The sequence below is a fragment of the Heterocephalus glaber genome, unplaced genomic scaffold, assembly GCF_053883595.1.
Source record: "Heterocephalus glaber isolate CG9 unplaced genomic scaffold, H.glaber_assembly_v1.0 deba00001553, whole genome shotgun sequence".
NCBI classification, from domain to species: Eukaryota; Metazoa; Chordata; class Mammalia; order Rodentia; family Bathyergidae; genus Heterocephalus; species Heterocephalus glaber.
The window spans coordinates 7811988-7832020 of NW_028258344.1; the positions used below are offsets into that span (position 1 = coordinate 7811988).

General features: G+C 36.3%; 1 long non-coding RNA gene across 1 annotated transcript; it reads left to right on the forward strand.

Annotated features, from left to right (window-relative positions):
* The first annotated feature begins 2949 nt into the window (after positions 1-2949).
* LOC110348556 (uncharacterized) lies at positions 2950-19751 on the forward strand. Its single transcript, XR_015442703.1, has 5 exons — positions 2950-4364; positions 7102-7206; positions 9265-9382; positions 17976-18067; positions 19370-19751. It is a non-coding gene; the product is annotated as an uncharacterized LOC110348556 (long non-coding RNA).
* The last annotated feature ends 282 nt before the right edge of the window (positions 19752-20033 follow it).

Here is a 20033-nt window from a genome sequence, read left to right on the forward strand (position 1 = left end):
TAGGGATGAAATACAACACTCCAAGCTCTTCTTGCCTTGAGGGTTTCCACTGAGAAGTCTGCTATGATTCTGATGGGCTTTCCTTTGTATGTGATTTGTTTCTTTTCTCTAATTGTTTGTAGAATTTTCATCTTTTGGGTTTCTGGAATCTTAGCTATTATATGCCTATGTGTAAAGTGTTTTTTTTCAAGTCTAGTTGGAGTCCTATATGCCTCACTTATCTGTATGTCAAGTTCTTTTCCTCCTCTTGAGAAGTTTTCTGTCCTCACTTCTGTGAACAGATTTTTAACGTCATCTGTACTCTCTCCTGTTTCTTCCTTTACTCCGTTCAGTCTTATGTTATTCTTCTTTGCATCGTCCAGCAGCTGCTGGATTGATTTCTTGTGGTCCTTTACAATTTTAAAGCAATTTTTCTTTTCCTGGTCATTAATAGCAATCTTATCTTCTATATCTGAAATTCTGTCCTCACATTGGCTCATTCTGCTGCATACACTTTCAGTGGAGTTTTTAATCTCCTTTAAATCTGTTTCCATCTGTTTTGTGGATTCCATTTGTTTCCTGTTTGGGGATTCCATCATGTTCCTCAGCTCCTCTATTTTTTTAATCTGTGCCTTCTCTAGATTTATTAATTATGTCTTGCACTATGGGCACAATCTCTGCCATTATCTGAGAAATTATTTCTGATTTCCTTTTTTCTAGATCAGTTGAAGGAGTACAGGTTGTTAGATTGTTTCATCTTGTTTCCCTTTGGGGTTGCTTTAGGTGATCTGGAAGTCTGGTTTTGAGACTTGTTTATGTGTCTTCTCATTTCTTCTTGGGTGGGGGTTGATGTGCTGCTGGTGGCCATTTGTCTCACCTCCTGGTTACTGGGTGGGGCTCTGTTCCTCTGTGCTGGAGCTGGTGGTACAGGAGCCAGAAAGTCTCAGCTGCTTGGTCCTGGGGGCCTCTCTTCCTCTGCCCTCAGATGGTAGCACATCCTGAAATGCTCAGCTGCTCAGTGCTGGGGGCCTCTGCTCCTCTTGAAAATTCAGGTTTGTACTCAAATGATACAGTTATGCCTGTGGACCCCTGTTGTGAAACTTTGGAGCAGCCCTGGAAACAGAACTCATCCTCTTCACTGCACTGGACTCTCCGTACCAGGGCCAGTATGAGGTAGTGTTGAGGATTGGATCTGAGTAGCCCTAGACAAGTATTCTAGGAGGATCCTTTCAGGCTCTCAGTTCTGTGAGGGTGGCCCGTGTTCCACTGGCGGCTCTGCTGGGTGCAGGGGATGCTGTGGTGGTTTAGGTGCCTGAGTCCATCCCCATGACGCCCTCTCCCCCAGTGGGAGGCCAGGCTCCACACCCTGCTCTGTCACCCTTGACGGTGGGTACAGGTGAATGCAGGTGCCCAGGTGGGGTTCTGGGGAGTCTGCTGGTTCTGAGGGTGCCAGGCACACCTGCTCAGCCCACCTGGCCTCAGGGAGCTGGCTAGGTGTGAGAGGAAGGTGGGCAGTCTAATCATGTCTGGTTGACTCCTGACTGTTGTTATTGTTTTTGTTTTGTTTTGTCTTTTTGAGACTGGATCTCCCTTTGTCTTTCAGGCTGGCCTTGAACTCACTATATAGTCCAGGCTGGCCTCGAACTCATGGAGATCCTCCTGCTTCTGCCTCCTGAGTGCTGAGATTACAGGTGTGTGCCACCACATCTACTTGGATACTATTAATTAATCTTCTAAAATTTTCATGAGTTCACATTACTTATAAAGAATAGGGGTTTATTTGTATAAGTTTTCATAGGACTGATAGGCACTAGCTAGTATCACACACATGCACACACACACTTAAAGCCAAATTTCAAAAGCAAACATTAATTTTTTTTCCTTAGACCCATCTCATAGTTAGAAAGAAAATATATCCAAAAAGTTACATACTGATTCAGATGCAATGGAAAACTTTGTCTTTCATAGGTAAAAATTGGCTTTAAATATTTGTGTCAAAATAGCTCACAGGTAATTCTGCAATCATGTCTTTGTTCATGAAGTCTTCCCGAGCACTTTAGATGTTGTGCTGCTTTTCTTCTTCAGATTTCTCTAAGTATCACCCAATTCTTTGTACCACACAGAGTCAACTATTATTAACTCTTTTCAATATTTTCATTTCAGGGTGCATATTCCTTGTGTCTCCATCTAAGTTAACATATTCTTGGGGTTAAGTATTGCCTTTGAATTAGTCTGATTCCTCCAAGAATCTAGCACCATGATGGATAAGTAAGAGGAAGTTATAAATATTAAACCTTTAATAAATATTCAATGATCAAAAATGAAAAAAAGATAAAACAGCAAACTCTGTAAACAAATTTACTTGGTAATATTTTAAAAACAAAATAAACAACATAAGATATTTGAACATTTACTGTCTTCATGATAGTGATCTCTGTATAAAAGGTTAGCATTTGGCATAAATTAAACATTGACAAGAAAGTTGGATTGTCCATCTCTTATGCATTCCATTAATTCTAAGAATGTTATAGTTCTGAATCAGAACTAAGTACATTAACAAATTATGTATGCTGAATTAGTCACATTACTTAAGTCTCATTCTTTTTCCTCTGCAGAGGATTTGTCACAGAAATATTTAAATGGAATCATAGCCATGAGATAGTACTGTACTTTGTCAAAAATAGAAGAAAGTTAATCAGGTTGGTGAGGAATTATACACTACCTTCCCTACCCCATCTTATAAACTCACAAGAAGTAGATTTTAAAAGAACAGATATATAAAGGAAATAGAATGAGAGTAACTTAGTAAAATCTTAGTCATTAGTCCATGTGTGATACTTTAAATTCTTTGATAATTAAACATTCTTTATTATAAAAGAGCTTAGTGTTATCAAATAATACCAGAAAGAAAAATAAAGTGTAATATTTCAATAAAAATAGAATGAATCACAACTGGCATGAGTTAAATAATTAAATTGAAATCCAGTTCCAAATTATCTTATTTGAATCATCATCTTAGGAAATTTCTCACAAAGAACAGATTGCTACTGTGGAGGCATGTAAGAATATGATATTTTTACTTCACAATAGTCTTTTTCTCAAGAAGTACAAGCTCTTGGGAGGCTGAGCCACACTTCTGGTAGGAGTTGAGGGGATGTGAGGGCCAAGAGCTTCCCCTTTATCACAGAACCCACTGGGTGGTGGAAACCCTATCATGGATAGATAAGAACCGCAGGGAGTTTCAGAAGAGAATTGTCTTAACAGATGATGGTACAGATTGCAGCAGAAAATGGAAGTGTCTGGGAAGGAAGACATGGGAAGTTAGGACAATATTATAGAAGAATAATGAAAGGATTAGGGGAAATTTTTGAGGTCTTAAAATTATGAAAAATTTGAATAATGAAAGGGAAAATAAATTAGGAACTCTAAGAACTAGGAGCTATACATGCAATAAAATATAGCTACATAGTACTATTATTGTCTATACAATGAACAATATTTTATGGTCATGATTAAATTCTCCACTTTTAAGTTGAATATTTGAGGATAAACTATGAACTACCTACTAGTGATTAGGACAGAGCATGATTTTTATCACCTCAGCAATGTAATTTAGAGGACTAAAGGTAAGAGTGAGTGGAAGAAAAGGAAGGGTAGGAGCTTTCTCACTGTATGACGCGGAGAGTCAGAAGACAGCCTCCACTGATAAAATAAAGAATAAAAGTGAAAACATTATATGCCATTATGAACTTAATAAATCACAAACCTAAAATGAACTGTGATGTATTTCTAGTGAATGGTGGGAGGAGGTGAGGAGTTACAAATGAGTCAAATCTTCATTCATCATAGCAGGGAGGTAATGGTTAATGTGTAAAATTCCTAAATCCATAAATAAGACGCATAAAACACTAATTATAAGCATAGAGATAATCATGGAAAGAAAATGTTAAAGATAGCTTTTGGGCCGGGGATTTAGCTCAGTGGTTCTGCTGCCTGCCTTGCAAGCACAAGGACCCGAGTTCAATCCCTGGTACCAGAAAAAAAAAAAAAAAAAGGCTTTGCCTGTGGATCTGCCCTAGATAAAGGGTGGGATAGGGTACCAGTCCTTTCCATTGTCCATCTTTCTAGGTGAGATCACTTTAAAATCATGGTTCGACATAGTTTTCATGAGTTTTTTAAAAGTCTGTCGGAAAAGTAGAGAACCCTCATTTACCAAGGATACACCTATTGTACACTTCTTGATTTCTCCGTGTAGATTTAAGTTTGATCCAAACTGGCTGACATCAGTTTAGCATTATGTCTTTGAACAGTTTGCTGTAGACTTAGACTTGTATAAATTCTCCTTCCTTCTCATCCTACTTCAAGCAGTCTTCAGATTCATGAAGGTAACTTTTAAAAAAAGCTTATTAATAAATAATGTAGTCCTATGTCTCAAATTAAAAACCCATAAGAGGAAATAAAGTAACATAGGTGTACTATTCATGTTTCCTGTCAACTACGTGTGAAATTTCTTGTTTCTTTTTCAGAGCTTCCCATAGTTATTCTATGTACAGAAAAACTAACACATACACACATACATACATACACACATACATAAGTACACACAGATAAAAACAAATACATTTTTGAAAAGCTATTGAATTCCAAGAATTTGACTAGTTGGAGCTTATAATCTAGTATTTTATAGAGAAAAAATAATTTCCTAAGCAACTGAACCCCCAGTTTTTTTATCCATTTGCTATTTTTCAGTTCATCAATGATATCCCAAAACATCAACAATTTAAATATTTAACACTTTCACATGAATTCACTATATGCAGTATGCAATAATAATAAAGTTTCCTAGTCAAAATGTTATGTGTGGCTCAGTAGATTGAACACTTAAGATGTTGTCTGAAATGCACAAGCTCAGACCTAAAGACAACCTGTTCCATTGGAATCTGGATTTTGCTGAAGTCCACAGAAGCTTTGTAAGCACATTAAAGTTTGAGAAGTGCTACTCACTAACTCCAATTATGAATTACATTTTCTTTCCTTGAGTTCAACTCTCTCAATATGTGTTACACTTCAAATTTTTCTTATGCATACTCATTTCAGTATATTTTAGGTTTGCTTGTTATCTCACTTTAGAACATCTTTTTTACTTACAAAATAGGGGAGCTGATGGCAGTAATGCAGAACTTGAGTAGACAGCAGCAGAGACTCTGTTCTCACTGGAGAAAAGTTGAGCAATGATGGAAGCTCACTCTGGTACTACCTGGGTTGTGCAAGACATTTGGTGCTGCCTGCGTGCAGATTTATTATAGTAGTTTATTAATTTGGAAAAATAATTTTGAATAAAAATTTTTTTTAGTCATTATAGTGAAGAGACTGAAATTCTGATTGCAATGAAAATCAGTGGTTCTCCTTTTGACTTAAAAAAACATAAATAGTATAATAATATACACTATGTTGCAGTTTGATTTTTTTCTTAGACATCATTCTCCATCTTTCTCCACTTTTTTGTAGCAGCAGGGTACTCTACTGTGTGGTCCAGGCATAATTTAATAAAGTAGACCCTTTTTGATGAGACATTTGGGTTATTTTCAATATGCAATACTTCAAGCAATATTGCGTAAATAGGTTTATGTATATATCTTTTCATTTGTGTCTATTAGAAAACTCTTTAGGTTGAACCACACGACCACTTGCAATTTTGGTAGCTATTGCTAACTTCCTCACCATACATATTTAATTTACCCTTCATATAAGACTGCCCTAGTTCTTCACACCCTGGTGTGTTGTCAAACTAAGATTCGTATCATTCTGAATCATTAAAATATATTTCAATGTAATTTTCATTTAATTTTTTGTCATGAAAAATGTATCTTTTCATTTGTTTATGAGACTTTTGCTTATAGATATTCTTGGATGTGAGTTATCTGTTCTAATCCTTTAGTTCATTTTTCTGTTAGGTTGTTGGTTTTATCTTGATTACTGGCCTCCTTTGCCTTAAAAAGATCAACTTTTTAAGTGTCAAACAGTTAAACATTTCATCCAGTTTATTCCTCATATTTTCACTTTATTCTATATATATAATTTTCATACTGCTGAATAAATCTTTTATATCATAGGTTCTAGGATATTTTCTCTGAATTTTGTGTTTTTTTTTTCTTGTTTTTGGTTTTTTGAGATGGAGGTCTCACAATGCAGTTCAGACTGGCCTTGAACTCACTGTGTAGCCCAGACCGGCCTCAAACTCATGGTGATTCTCCTGCCTCAGCCTCCATAGTGCTGGGATTACATGTGTGTCACCAAACCTAGCTAGATATTTCTCTTTGAGTTGTTAAAAGAATTCTCCAATAGTTCTTTCTTGTTCATTTTTATTATTATTTATTTTTATTATTTTTATTATTTATTATTTATTTTTTGGTCATGATCTAGTTTTACTTTATTCTACTTCAATGTGTACAAGGTATAAACACAATCTATTATTTTTTTTCCTCAGAGTTTGTACAGGTGTTAACTCTATTTACTGAATACGTCTCTTTTGCATAAGAAACTTTTTAATACTAGAGATTCCCAGGAGTCATCCTCAGGTATTTAGTAAATTTGTTGGGACACTAAAGGAAAATCCCTGGCTATTTATATATGTTGTCATATTTTTGAATCCTAGCAAGGAGCCTCAATCTGGAGAGGGAGGAGAGAGCATTTGATTTTTCATAGTAAATATTATCTGAATGGATGACTGGGATTCTACTCTTAATTTTGGAGAAAGAATTGTTCCCTTGAAATGGTTTAATAATATGTGTATCCAGATTGATTTTTATTTATAAAACTAATATCAGCAAATTTAAACATTGCCTGGTATCCTCTTAAATGAATCTTTGAACTTCACATATGAGATCAGAACAGCATTATTTTTCTATCTAAAATATTTAAGCAAATGTTTTGTATATTAGATAATGATGTTCCTCTCTGAAAAACAAAAGTAGCCTTCTTTTAAGGAGAAACTAGTTTACCAGTCTTCTTTCACAGTAAATTGGAAAGGTCAGACATATGAGATCATGTTTGAGTTCAACTCTGAATGCAATTACATGAATAGACTTTGTCACATTTGACTTATATTGTGTTGTTTCTTAGTTTTGCATACTGGCAGCAGGAGGAAGAACATGCATTGTCTGACCTAGGATCAGTTTCTGGGTAGGCAAAGCAGGGGTTTGAGAACTTCAGAACACTCATCTACAGGTAAGCTTATTTTCTCATGGGCCTGTGCTGAATCTCTAACATTCATCCTTAGACTCTTATTCCTTACAATGTCTGTCATAACAAACATATCAATAGAGATCAGGTAGTAGGGGTTCTAGCTGAGTATTACAACCATTATTGAACAGCTAGTTAATTATCAACCCTCACTATGCATCAAAATGCATAGGAAACCTCAAAAATACTGCAATTTGGACTCCATCCATGTATCCAAAACACTCAAACCCGTCTTCAGACTCAAGTTCTAGTCTCCTTGCTTTGTGTTATGAACTCACTTTACATAGAATAATAGGATAGAAGTCAATGTGGGCAGGAGAGGATGATGAAAAGGTTGGGTCATAAGTCACCAAAGTAAGTGACTTAGGGGCTCCAAGATGTGGCAGAGCGTGCTCAATGAGATTGGAAAATGATGATGAGAATAAATGTAACTTTGAAATCATTTTTCTCTATCCAGAAGGGCAAGTAGAACACTCTTGTATCTTATGTGATGGAGAGAATTGCTCCTTCACTGAGGATAAAATGTAGAAAACATACTAGATTTTCAGAGGAAAATGCTGATGTTTTCTTTTTCTTTTAAATAGTATGCTTCTCCAAGGCCTCGACCTTTCTCCACATATAGCCCATAAATACTGAAGGACTTTTTAATGCAACAGTTCCAAGGACTTGAAACTTCTGCAGGGCCAGATATCTCTCATTTTCCTGTGGAAAAATAATGACATTTTGCTAATTCATAATTCACAGGCTAGAATATTTGCTAAGATTTTGGATGCTATAAACAAAGGCTTATCTTGGCTTTCCAGCTTACATTTATAAGGAAGTCTCTAAAGTGTTTTGCAAACAATACTTGGGCCTAAGAAACAGTTTAAATCGTGTCATTTCTGGCAGGTCATTGCCTTGTCCTGAGGATAAATTTGATGCTGTGTGCTGAGTAAACATTTATGTCACACAGTTGTAAGCATTTAATGAAGCTGAAGTGCTATTTGATTCTACATGCTAGCTACTTATTAGACATATACCTCATTATAAACCAACCCTAAGCAGCATAATCAGAATTGAGGTTAAGAGGAAATTCTGGACTAAGTCTTTAGCTCCCTTGGGTGCAGAGGTGGTGGAAGTTCTAGAAGCGATCTCAGGTAGCCCCTCACAGTCCTAGAGAAACTGACTCCACTTGACCTAGCATGTAACTGTAAAGACCTCTCCCAGCCATCCCTTGTTCTCTCCTAATGGTACAACACCTCCAACTTTTCCTTTTCTACTTTTGTTCCCATAAATATCTGAGTCAGTGTCGTGAGACTTCAGCAGGGCCCATCCAAAAGCCAGTGGGAAGGGGGACTTTTTTCTTATTACTCTATTTCCAGTTCCATATCCTTAGCCTGCCCTACAAATTAGGAACTATATCAGGCTTTTGGAATACTGGAAGTAGATGCATCAAAGTATCAGGGACTGATTGATACTGCATGGATCTGGCCATGTTTTATTTTGCTCCAGGGCTAGTGCCATTAGTAGACCTGGAAAAATGTAGCCACTTATTGAGATATGCTTGCATAATAGAATAATAAACATGGGAGTAAATCCATTTAGACACAAGAACATTCACATATGAGAAATTTTTTAGAAGGCTCCTCTTTAATAACTTCCTTTTTTATTAATATCTCTTTTTGCAGTTAGCGTTTATAGTGTATGGCTTTTCCTCGATTGACTGTGAAATATGAGGGTAAAGGTTTTATTTTTGTATCCCCAGTCCTTAACCTGCATTCTGATAGACAAATAGTGCTTGGTAATTGTCCAAAGAATAAGTAAAAGATGGGTTGGCATTTAAATATTTTGGACTCTGTAAGTTGAATTTTGGACATAGCCATTCCCTTAGAAGCCTCTTGCTGCTTATAGGGTGGTAGAAAAAATGAACACGTTGCTAGATGGGGAGGAGCAGCTTGACCAAGTATAGCTATTCTCATTGCCACTATTTCTTCGGCACAAACCATGTGCAGGCTTTTGGCCCAGGCACCTTTTATGTGTTATTTCTCCACCTCATATTCACAGGCGGGGGTCTAGAAAGTGGGCCTTTTCTCTCCGTCACAGAAGATAAATCTGGGAACTAGATAATAACAACCTAAAGGTGACATCATTGTGAAGAGGCAGAAGCACAGAATTCAAATGTGTGAGTATAGGAATTAAAGATGAACTCCTGCTTGGTTCTTATTCTTGTGCTCCCTAATTTTTAATAACAGCCAAAGAGTTTTTCTTTCAAAGGCCAGGGACGGGAAGAGCAGGTTGGGGTGGGATGGCCAGCCGGCTCCGAGGAGTCTCTGATGAATCTCAGTCACCGTTTTGCCCAGTTGCACCTATCATTGTTTCCTATTAGCTGGTTGTCTGTGGCTTTCAAAATATCACATAACGAGGACATTTAAGAAATTACTTGGTGAGTGATAATCTGTAGAATGTGATGTGATTACTGCTCACTGCAGGGCTACTCTGAGGAGTGACAAGGGCCCATATTGAAGCGGCTTGTGAAGAGGACTTGAACACTGCACCAGCTGTGTGGGCCTGGCTTCCTCCCAAGAGCTCCTGATGGGGTATTCTCTGTGATTTCTAAGACCACCTGGAGTTATTAGTCCCTTGAGGATCCCCAGAAGACCCATTATTAGCCTTTCCTTTGCTCCCCAGGTGCCTTGACTCAGATCCGTATTCAAGTGAGGTTGGAAAGCCATGCACGTGCAGTTCTTACCCTAGGTGGCAATAAAGTGCTATTACTCCCAATCCCTGCATGCAAATGACACTGAAAAGCAAACATCAGTAAATCTAATATCTGTGCAATCGGAAATCAGAAATCAGAACTCTATCTTTTGGCTAACTCAAAATCTGTATCATTATGGTAATTACTACCTGGTTTTTATGCTTTGTCAAACATTGTAGTTAATGTTGCTGATACTATGTTTTTAATTAGCTTTTTAAAAAAGATATAAGTCTTGAAGCAAATTTAAAAGTTTGTTCCTCAGGAGACAAGAGTAGGATTTAAAACAACAAATCAAGCCGGGCATTTTTCAAATCAATAGCACTTTTTACTTCAATAGCATTTTATATTTGTACTGCAAAAAAAATATTCTTGAAAGTGTTTTTATTTTTTTTAAAGTACTGATGGGAAAGAAATGAATTTAGTTAGAAAGACGTTTTAAATAAATGTATAATGTTTTTCACTTTGGACACACACATAAAATAATTTGGTCATTTTCAGTAATATTTCAATAACAATTTCTAAGTTACTATCTCCATGTACACTTTAATTTTTTATCAACAAGAATTTATTACAGAACAAATTGTTATATTTAAAAGAAACATCAAAATCTGACTATGTTTTTTACTAGTCCTTCCTCCTCTGTGGAAAGCATGTTTCTAAATGTAATGAATAAAATCTGTGCTATGGCACTAGTCTTGTTTGAGTCTACCAAGTACAGGATTGCTATGATTTCCTCTGATGAGGTATAGGGCTTGAAAAGGAAGGAGGGTGGAACAAAACCACCTTTGTATTTCCAATGTGTATGTAGATCATACATTTGATGTCCTCCTCAGAACCCTTCTTCGGGTGGGTATTGTCCCCTCCTTTCTGAAGGAAAATTGAATTCAGACCCATGTCTGTGTCGTGCCAAAGTCTCTGTCTTTCCTATCATCCTTTATATCTCGATAGGATGCGCCCCTAAAAAATTTGAAGTAGAAAGAGGAATCATATGAATTCTACATGAAGGCAACTAAGTTTAAAATAATATAAATACATCTGAAATTTAAGGTAGTGCTTGATAATAGTTTAATTAACTATGTTTTAATTAAAGGTCAAAATTTTGTGTGAATATACGTAATAATTTTCATAAAACATAAAATGTTGGAAACCATATAAAGGTCAGGGATTTTTTTTTTTCAGAAAAAATAGAAAATACCTGAATTAGATTCAGTTTGAATTCTAAAGTCATTGATCTTTCAGTTTAAGTGGAAGATGTTTTAGCTATCTTTTGAATCCATTCCCAAATCTGAAGAAAGCAATAGAAATCTTCCCCCAAAATGTCTTTTGGGCCATAGTCATTTTTGCCTAAAGTGTCTTTTGCGGGGTTTCAGATTCCCTAAAGTTCATCAATTCTACCCATCATTCACCTTTTTTCTGGGTTCATGGGGTCACCCCAGAGAACATCTTTTAAGTGTTATAGATCTTACTCTAAGATATTGACTGAATTTTACAAGGCCTGAAAATATAAACAAATCTTTCACCAATAACATAACTAGAGTAGGGTACACATTTTAGGAAATATACATGTAGGTGAATAGAAAGATTTAGAAATGCAGTTTGGATCAGGGCTATAGTAAAAGCTCATATATGTGTGCTATTTAAGGATGATTTCAATATATTGTTGGTCTTTACTTACTAATCATCTCAACTACTCTATGAAGAGAAGTTCTCAAAGAATTATTGAAGGGTGAAGCTAAGATTTGAACCCACTGAGTTCAGCTCCAGAGTTAATGTTTGCCACTGTGACTCCATACACCTATCTAAATAGTACACATTTTGCCATACAATTACAAATACACTTACTAATTCATTTATTCTAGATATTTGAAATTTGGCAATAAGCTGTGGTGCCAATAAAATGTTATAAGTGAAGAAAGCTGAAAATTCAGTCACCTGAAGTTTCAGTGTACTGTATCTTCCTGTTTGGCTGTGCATCTGACTGACTGACCAGGTTTGCTAGATGTGTATGGTGTTGGGTCTTGAGTGGCACAGGGGGTGTTATGTAAAGGATGTAGAATTTCCACATCATCCATCTTATGGACTGAATAGTGTTCTCTTTAACAGCCTCCACATTCTCTTTCATCCTTGAGTAATAAATGCTGGAATGCTACTGTTAAATTTATCATGGCAGATAATTTTAACAGGGTAACAGTAAGTCCAGAATTAAGAATTAAGTCAAGAATTATGGCCTTCAGTTAAAAAAACAGTTTTTAACAGATATTTCTAGATTCAGACCTGGAAAGTACATGAAACAGTTTTCTGACTACTCAACTCTGTGAATTCATTGCCAAAAACTGGTCTGCAATGTCTTCAGAACAGCTGACTATTCATAAAATCCTCTGACTTAGCTGGCAATATATAAAAACTTCTCTCTATGTTAAAAGACAGTTCAGAAAAGAAAAAAAATTGATGAAACGGTATATCTATTTGAAATAAAAATGATTTTCTTATTTCTGCATAAGCAAAATATACCACTTATGGGGAAAAAAAGAAGTTATGAATAGAAATAGAATCAGGTCACAGTGCATTTCCATATTTGTCACTATATATTATTACTCAAACTGTGTTTTTACCTCTTTTATAATACTTGTCACTCTTCCCTGTACTTTAGAAAGCAGTTCATCCTCCTCTGTTATATTCTTTGCTTCTTCAAGGTGCTTATCTCATCTTTATCTTTGAACATACTTCCTGTACCCAGTCCCTTTTCTGGTACCAGTTTCTGTTCTCCTTGGGATAATGTCTTCACAGATGGGCCATGAATATTTATGAGATTAAAATGAACAGTTCCCAATCAATCCGAAAATTTTTGATCCATTTGTACAAATTATTTAAATATTCCTTTCCCGACTGAAGTAGTGAGACTTCTAGATTAGGGCTCACATTTACCCTCTAAACGTATCAACACCAATAGGATGCTAATTTCTTCTAAACCAAAGCTCTTCCTTTCTTAGAACTCAGTGTCTGGCCGTGACTACCAGTGTCACTGTGGTCCGCCTCAACTCAGCCCAGGTAACACACCTGTTCTGATTGTCCTTATAACAGCTCTGTTCATCCCAAATTTTACTTTAACAGGCAGTAACCTTGATGAGAAAACATTCATTTCTTTAGTAAGCTAACGGGCACAGAAATTGAGAACTCTTTGCCATGGGAAGTGATGGTGAGATGAGTCATATGAAGAAATTCATTATTACAGTGTCCATGCTCCAAACCAACCATGGTGTCATGTCTTCTTGGTGTTTGTTTTGCCTACTGCCTCATTTTTTTCCTTCCTCTTTTCTTTCTTACTCCTTTTTCTCCATTTATTTCTTTTCTTCACTCTTTCACTTCTTCATGGGAAAAGCCATTCCAGATCCTTCAAGTTGTGGTTTGCCTTTACAATTTTTATTTACTCACAAGTTGATATGATGGAGGGGGTGTGAAAGCTTTTTTTTGTCAATTTTTAAAATGTTTATTTCACTATATTTTGTTATTTTTATATTCAGAGTCTTTGATAGGTCTAAATAGAAAGAAAAATATACACTTTAAATTTATATTTACATTGAAACTTTAAAGAAAATTTTTTCTAAGTTGTCTTTGGGTTATGTATCCAAAAAGCTTGAGACACCCTCCATTAAAAAAAAATATTAGAGAGATTTCTGTAATATTTATTAGGAGTATCCCAAACCTCTTTATTAAGATTGTTTTTCTTTGCAATTATATGTCTTCTGTGTCTGAGGTTCTCAGTGGAATCTATTGTTCCCCACTCAGTGCCCACCTCATCTCTGAAGGGATGTGGCTGTGCTGCAGCTCTACTGTACGGGGTCCGGGGAGTACATGTATAGAATTTTTAAAATGTAAACATTGTGTATAAAAATTATGTCAATCTACTTAACACATCCATCACCTCTCCAACTTATTTCTTTGCATTTTGGGGGAGGGATGAGACAGGGTCTCACTACACAGTGCAGGCTGGCCTTTAACTCACCATGTAGTCCAGGTCTGCCTTGAACTTGTGGTGATCTGTCTGCTTCAGCCTCCCAAGTGCTGGGATCACAGGCGTGCACCACCATGACTGGCTCCAGCTAATTTGTAGTGAGAATATTAAATATCTATTCTGCTAGTAACTTTAAAATACAAATTATTAACTGTGGACACAGTGAGTTGCAATCGATCCCTAAAACTTAATCCTCCTATGTAGAAACTTTATGCTCTTTGACTAGTGTCTCCCTTTTCCCTCTTCTCATCCTCCCTATCAGTCTCTACCAACCACTTTTTACTAATTGTTTCTATAATATTGACTTTTAGATTTCACTTATAAAAAAATCATATAGCGTTTGTTTTTCAGTGCTTGGCTTATTTTACCTAACATAATGTCCTCTCATTTTATCCATGTTATCATCAAGGACAGATCTTACTTATTTTAGAGACTAAATAGTGTTCTACTATATATATGTATTACATTTTTTAAATTTGTTTATCTATTGATAGACATTTAAGTTGCTACCATACCTTGGCTGTTCTGAATAATGCTGCAAATACAGAAGTTCAAATAACTCTTTGGCCTACCAATTTCAATTCCTTTGAATATAAAACCAGACATGAGATTTGTAGATTATATAGAAATGCTGTCTTTAGGTTTTTTTGGGAACCCCCATATTATTTTTCAAAATGACTGTACAAATTTATATTCCCAAGAGAACTCCGTGATTGCCTTTTCTCCATATATTTTCCAACCCTTGTTATCATTTGTCTTTTTGATGATAGCCATTCTAATAGGTGTGAGGCAATCTCTTATGGTGGTTTAAATTTATATTTCTTTGTTGATTAGAGATTTGGAGCATTTGTGAAAGTATATTTTCATTTATAGTTTTTCTTTTGAGAAACGTGGGTTCACATTGTCCATTTTTAAATCAGGCTGTTTGTCCTCTTGCTGATGATTTGCCATTAATTCCTTCTGTATTTTGAATATTAACACCTCATTAGCTGTGTGGTTTGCAATTAAATATTTTCTCCCAATATATGGGCTGTACCTTCACAGTTTTATTTCTTTTGCTGTTCAAAAACTTTTAGTTTCATGCAATGTCAGTTGTCTATTTTTCTTTTTATTTCTTTGGAATAAGAAATCATTGGCCAGACCAATACGGTGGATCTTTCCCCTGTATGTTTTCTTCTAGTAGTTTCACATTTAAGCCTTTGTCCATTTTTACCTCACTCTATATATGGTGAGAGATAAAGTTCCTTTTCATTCATCTGATAGTAAATGTACAATGTCTTCAGCACCATCTATTAGCAAGATTTCTCTTTTTCTATTTTGTGTTCTTGGTGCTTTTTTGGAAAAATCAATTAACTGTGAATCCTTGGGTTTATTAATGGGCATTTTATCCAGTTCCATTGGTCAATGTGTCTGTTTTTATGGCAGTACTATGTCATTTTGATTGCAATGGCTTCATCACATATTTTGAAATCAGAGCTTATGATGCTTCCTGCTTTGTTCTTTTTGCCCAAGATTACCTTGAACATTTAAGGTCTTTTCTGTTTTATACAAATTTTAGGATTAAAAAATAATTTTAGCATTTCTTCCTAATTCCATCAGTGAAATCAAGTTGTTAGCTTAAAATCAACCTCAGTAACAGCTACTCAAACCACAGAAATTAACAAGGGCTATAAATAAATGCTTTTTCTTTTTTTCTTAGAATTGGTTGTTAAGTATGTCCAACCATCCCCTGTAAGGCTATGCCTGGTCTAGGTGTCTTCCGTATGCTTTCTATGCACTCATCCAGCCTCATCAGCTATTATGCATTAGTCTCTGGGGAGAGGAGAAGCAATCACCTTTGTCCCAGGTCTCACATATGGCTTGGTTATTAATCAAGTATTCATTTGGCTTAGCTTCCTTTGTTCAATCCATGCTTTTAAGTGTGGATGTGTAGGCTCTAGACAGAGTAAGAGATAAGGGAGCTAAAGCCTAGAGTGATTAATGACTTCTAAGGTTATAATTCTAGTTATAGGCAAAGCTGGGACAAAAATCCAGGTTTTCTGAATTCCAGTTAGGTTTTGTTGTTGTTATGCAACTCTGTCTCCCATAATGTAAAATATCCTGTCATAAATGTTCCATTGCCATGAGTTCCAGAAAGCATTGCATGCTACTGAATAAAATGCTCTTTAAAATTAATCTCTACTTCTTTTTAAGTCTGAAGAATAGGTGTATCAAGAAAAACAGAAAGTATAAAAATATTGGTCAAAGACAAAACCTATAATAAATTAACCATGTTAAGAGAGACATACTTTTAAAAAATTTATCATTGTTACCTGCCAACTCTTAAAGGCACCTTTGGATCTCAGTCTCATGACTTTCTACCAAAATAACACAAGTTTTGTAGTAATTTGAATGGTGTCTTCTGACTTGTTAAATTGTCTTTAGTGAGAAGTAGAATGATAGTGGGCAGAGCAGAACCAGAATGCTAGCTCCTTTGAGAAGAAACTACCACATAATGTGCACCTGTGAAGAGGTTGCCAAGAAAATGGCTAGAATCCGGTGAAATAGATCTACCGCCACCCTCTCCTCAATCCCTCTAGAAAGAAAGTCAGTGTCTCTCATTGTTTAAGAAGAAAAGGGAGACCTTAGAGACAAAGCCAACACAAGATAAATAAGCGCTCTGCCAGGTCTAAATCAATGTAAGGGTCGGACAAAGGAAGCATGAAGAGCTCAGGAGGCATCATTTTTAGAGGGTCCAAACAAGATAACTTGCCTTGCAGAAGGGTTTTTGGGCACCCCTGTAATTGGATAGGTTTGGCCGCCTGAAAGAGGGGCTCCTGGTAGTTCCTGATGAATGCTCTCCTTGTGCGCGGGGGTGATATAGCATGCTGCTGAATAAATACAACACAGGGATGGGAAGGTGATAACTACCAGCCTCAGCAGAGAGAGAGTGTGAGAGACAGCCTATAAATACACCGGGGGTCAATGGAAGGGGTTTCATTCTCTCTGCACAGGACTGCAGATGAGGTCTGACAGGGCAGCATTACTTCATTAATGCATCACAATGGTGAAGAGCGCCTGAAGGGCAGAGGAGCAACAGCAGCAGGCTGTCACCTAGGCTGCAGGCTGCAGCGATCAGGAAGCCCAGCCTGGAAGAAAGAGAATAATAAACTTTTGCAGACATTGTAGGCTTCAGTTTCCTCTTCATTCCTCTTCATTCCTCTTCAGTGTAGCATTTTCCTTCTCCTCTTCTTTCTTGCCCTCCTTTTCTCCCTCTCTTTTCTCTCTTTCATTACTCCCTCCAATCTTCCATTTCTAGTGTTCTGCTAGTTCTTGAAAGGATCTCTTCTCTTTAAGGGCAGGGCATTTATAATAAAAGAAAAAAAGGCAACCTAGATGCTGACATGAAATAGAGAGCTTTTCACTGCACGACAGTGTTAGGACATGAACACCCCTGTTAGAACAGAGAGGAGAGAGTCCTAAGGGTAGGGAAGGTCAATGGTTCAGAGGGGAAAAAAAACCTTTCTAGGGAAATCACCTTTAAACAACCCAGAAAGATGAAATAAAGCTATTTTCCTCAAGTAGTTTTCTCTTTTATTTTGGGAAATAAACGAATGTCCCCAGGCACTTCTTGTTTCTCTGCTGTTTGTGGCTCTGTCCCCACTCTGAGGGGCTTCCCTTTTCTTGTTGCTAACAGATATTCATTCACCCCCTGAAATTATATTTCTTTTTTACAAGGTGAAAGAACATAATTCTTACTCATTCCTCTGCCCAGCTTCTTTAAGCTCTGACCAATTCTGGCTGAGTCTGACAAATGGAGCTGCAGCCCTGCTACTCTGGTCGTTCAGTCATCTGAACCATGGCTTCTGGCTGCTGCATTATCAATCTGACTCTGACCTGTCCAGAGAAATGGAAAGAATGAACAATTGTGAAATAAATTTAGTAGTCCTTTTTGGCACTTTCCTTCTCTTCTATGTTCAGTTAGTGCAACACTATGACTATTTATTTTGTCTTTGCAATTTTCAGGAAAGTGAGAAGGTCAAGGAGGGGATTTAAGGCAAACTGTACTGTCTTTCCCTGGATGCTCTGACTTTCATCGCAACATCTAACTCAGTAATGTAAGTCATTACGAACAATGTATTATGCACAAGTATTATAATATGTATTACACATTACCATTCTTTGCCACTTATTTTATAAATAGAAAAAGATAAGCAGACTCAAAGTATTTAGAAACAAGGTTTGTTTCTAAAATTAGAATCTTGCAGGCTGTAAGAAGCTCATTTTTCTTGACTTGCTAACTTATACCAGGTTTGTATGTTTCACAAGTTAAGTGTAGCCTTAATGAAAAAAAAAATTGTATACTGTTTTCAGTTTCGGTTTCAGAGATCACTTACAATAATGCTAGTTTAGGCAAAACTTTAAAAACAGTGTTTGAAAACACACGTCCACACATGATTCCATGAGTCTAGGCATGAATTCGGCAAACTAATGTTGAGCCAATTTAGAAAAAGTGTTTTGTAACTTGTGGTGTTTTCTTTTGATTTGAGATCTGAACAATTCAGCAACATAATCATTGAGAAAGAAAGAATTTTGAATGGTTAGGTTTGGGTTTTGTTTAGTTCTTATCTATCTCTGTTGCTAGCTTAAGAACTTCTAATGGGAAGTGTCAAAATTATTCATCTGATAGCCTCAAGGGGGCCTCCTTTGTTGTTTGTTCATAAAAGCAGAGGATGATTGTTAGTTGAATAAAATCTAGACCCTATTTTAAGCATTATAACTTTAAAAACAATACTGAGGTATATGTGGAATCAGAAGGGAGAGCAGGCAGGAAAACTCTTAAAAGTATACTTAACTTGATAATAAACTTAGTTTTAGACTTTTATTCACAGTTCCTTTTTATTTATGATTATTTAGAAGAAATATATGTGAAATCACTAAAAAAGCAAAGTCAAGTTAGGAAATTAAAAGACTCCTTAAGAAAAACAAATGGACAAGGATACTCACCAGGAAGCAAAAAGAAGAAGAAGAAGAAGAAGAAGAAGAAGAAGAAGAAGAAGAAGAAGAAGAAGAAGAAGAAGAAGAAGAAGAAGTAGCAGCAGCAGCAGCAGCATTTTCAAGTATATGAATGGTAACTGCTTAAGGAGTACCTGCAACATCTTAAGGAGTACCTGCAACATCTTAAGGAGTACCTGAAACATCTTAAGGAGTACCTGCAACATCTTAAGGAGTACCTGAAACATCTTAAGGAGTACCTGCAACATCTTAAGGAGTACCTGAAACATCTTAAGGAGTACCTGCAACATCTTAAGGAGTACCTGCAAACAAAAATGAGTCAATGAAATGATAATTGATAAGCTACTTTATGAGCTTTGGAAGTGACATATACTCCACTCTCAGAACTTTTCTGTTTTTTCCAGAACAAGAAAAAAATCCAGTGATCACAAATGGATTCAAAATACCACGTGGAACAAGTCAGTAATCCCAAAAATTAGCAAATTGAGGCCTGACAGGAAGAAGGCCAACAGAAGAACAAGACAGTGAAATGAATATTCCTTGTGGCCCATGGTACTGCTTCATGGACTGTGTGTGTTTAGCAGTGCTCACTGACTCAGACCATGGTCTCACTGACATTGGATAGTGTGTAAACCATTACAGGATTTCATAAAGGATTCACAGTGACATCTCTGCCTTCAAGCCTATCTATCTAGTTATTTTTCCCTCTGCCACTCTCAGTGCATTCTTTCCCAATCTGTCTGTGTTTCTTTAAGATATGAATAAATTCTTCCTCCTGTAAATAGATCCACCACAAACTTGTTATGTAATGAAGAGGAAGACTGGTGAATTCTCTGAGTTTTAGTTTCTTTGTCATTATCAATTTGATTAAGATGTGCTGTGATGTAGTTGTCTTCTTGTTTTTACTGGGTTTATTGTTTTATTTTAGCTGTGCATTACAATTTTTATCAAATTTGGAAAAATTTTGTCATTAACTTTTAAATATTTTTCTCCACAATTTGCTCTCTTTCCTTTTCTTTGGGAACTCGAATTACAGGTACGTCAGACCACGTGAAGGTGTTTCGTAAC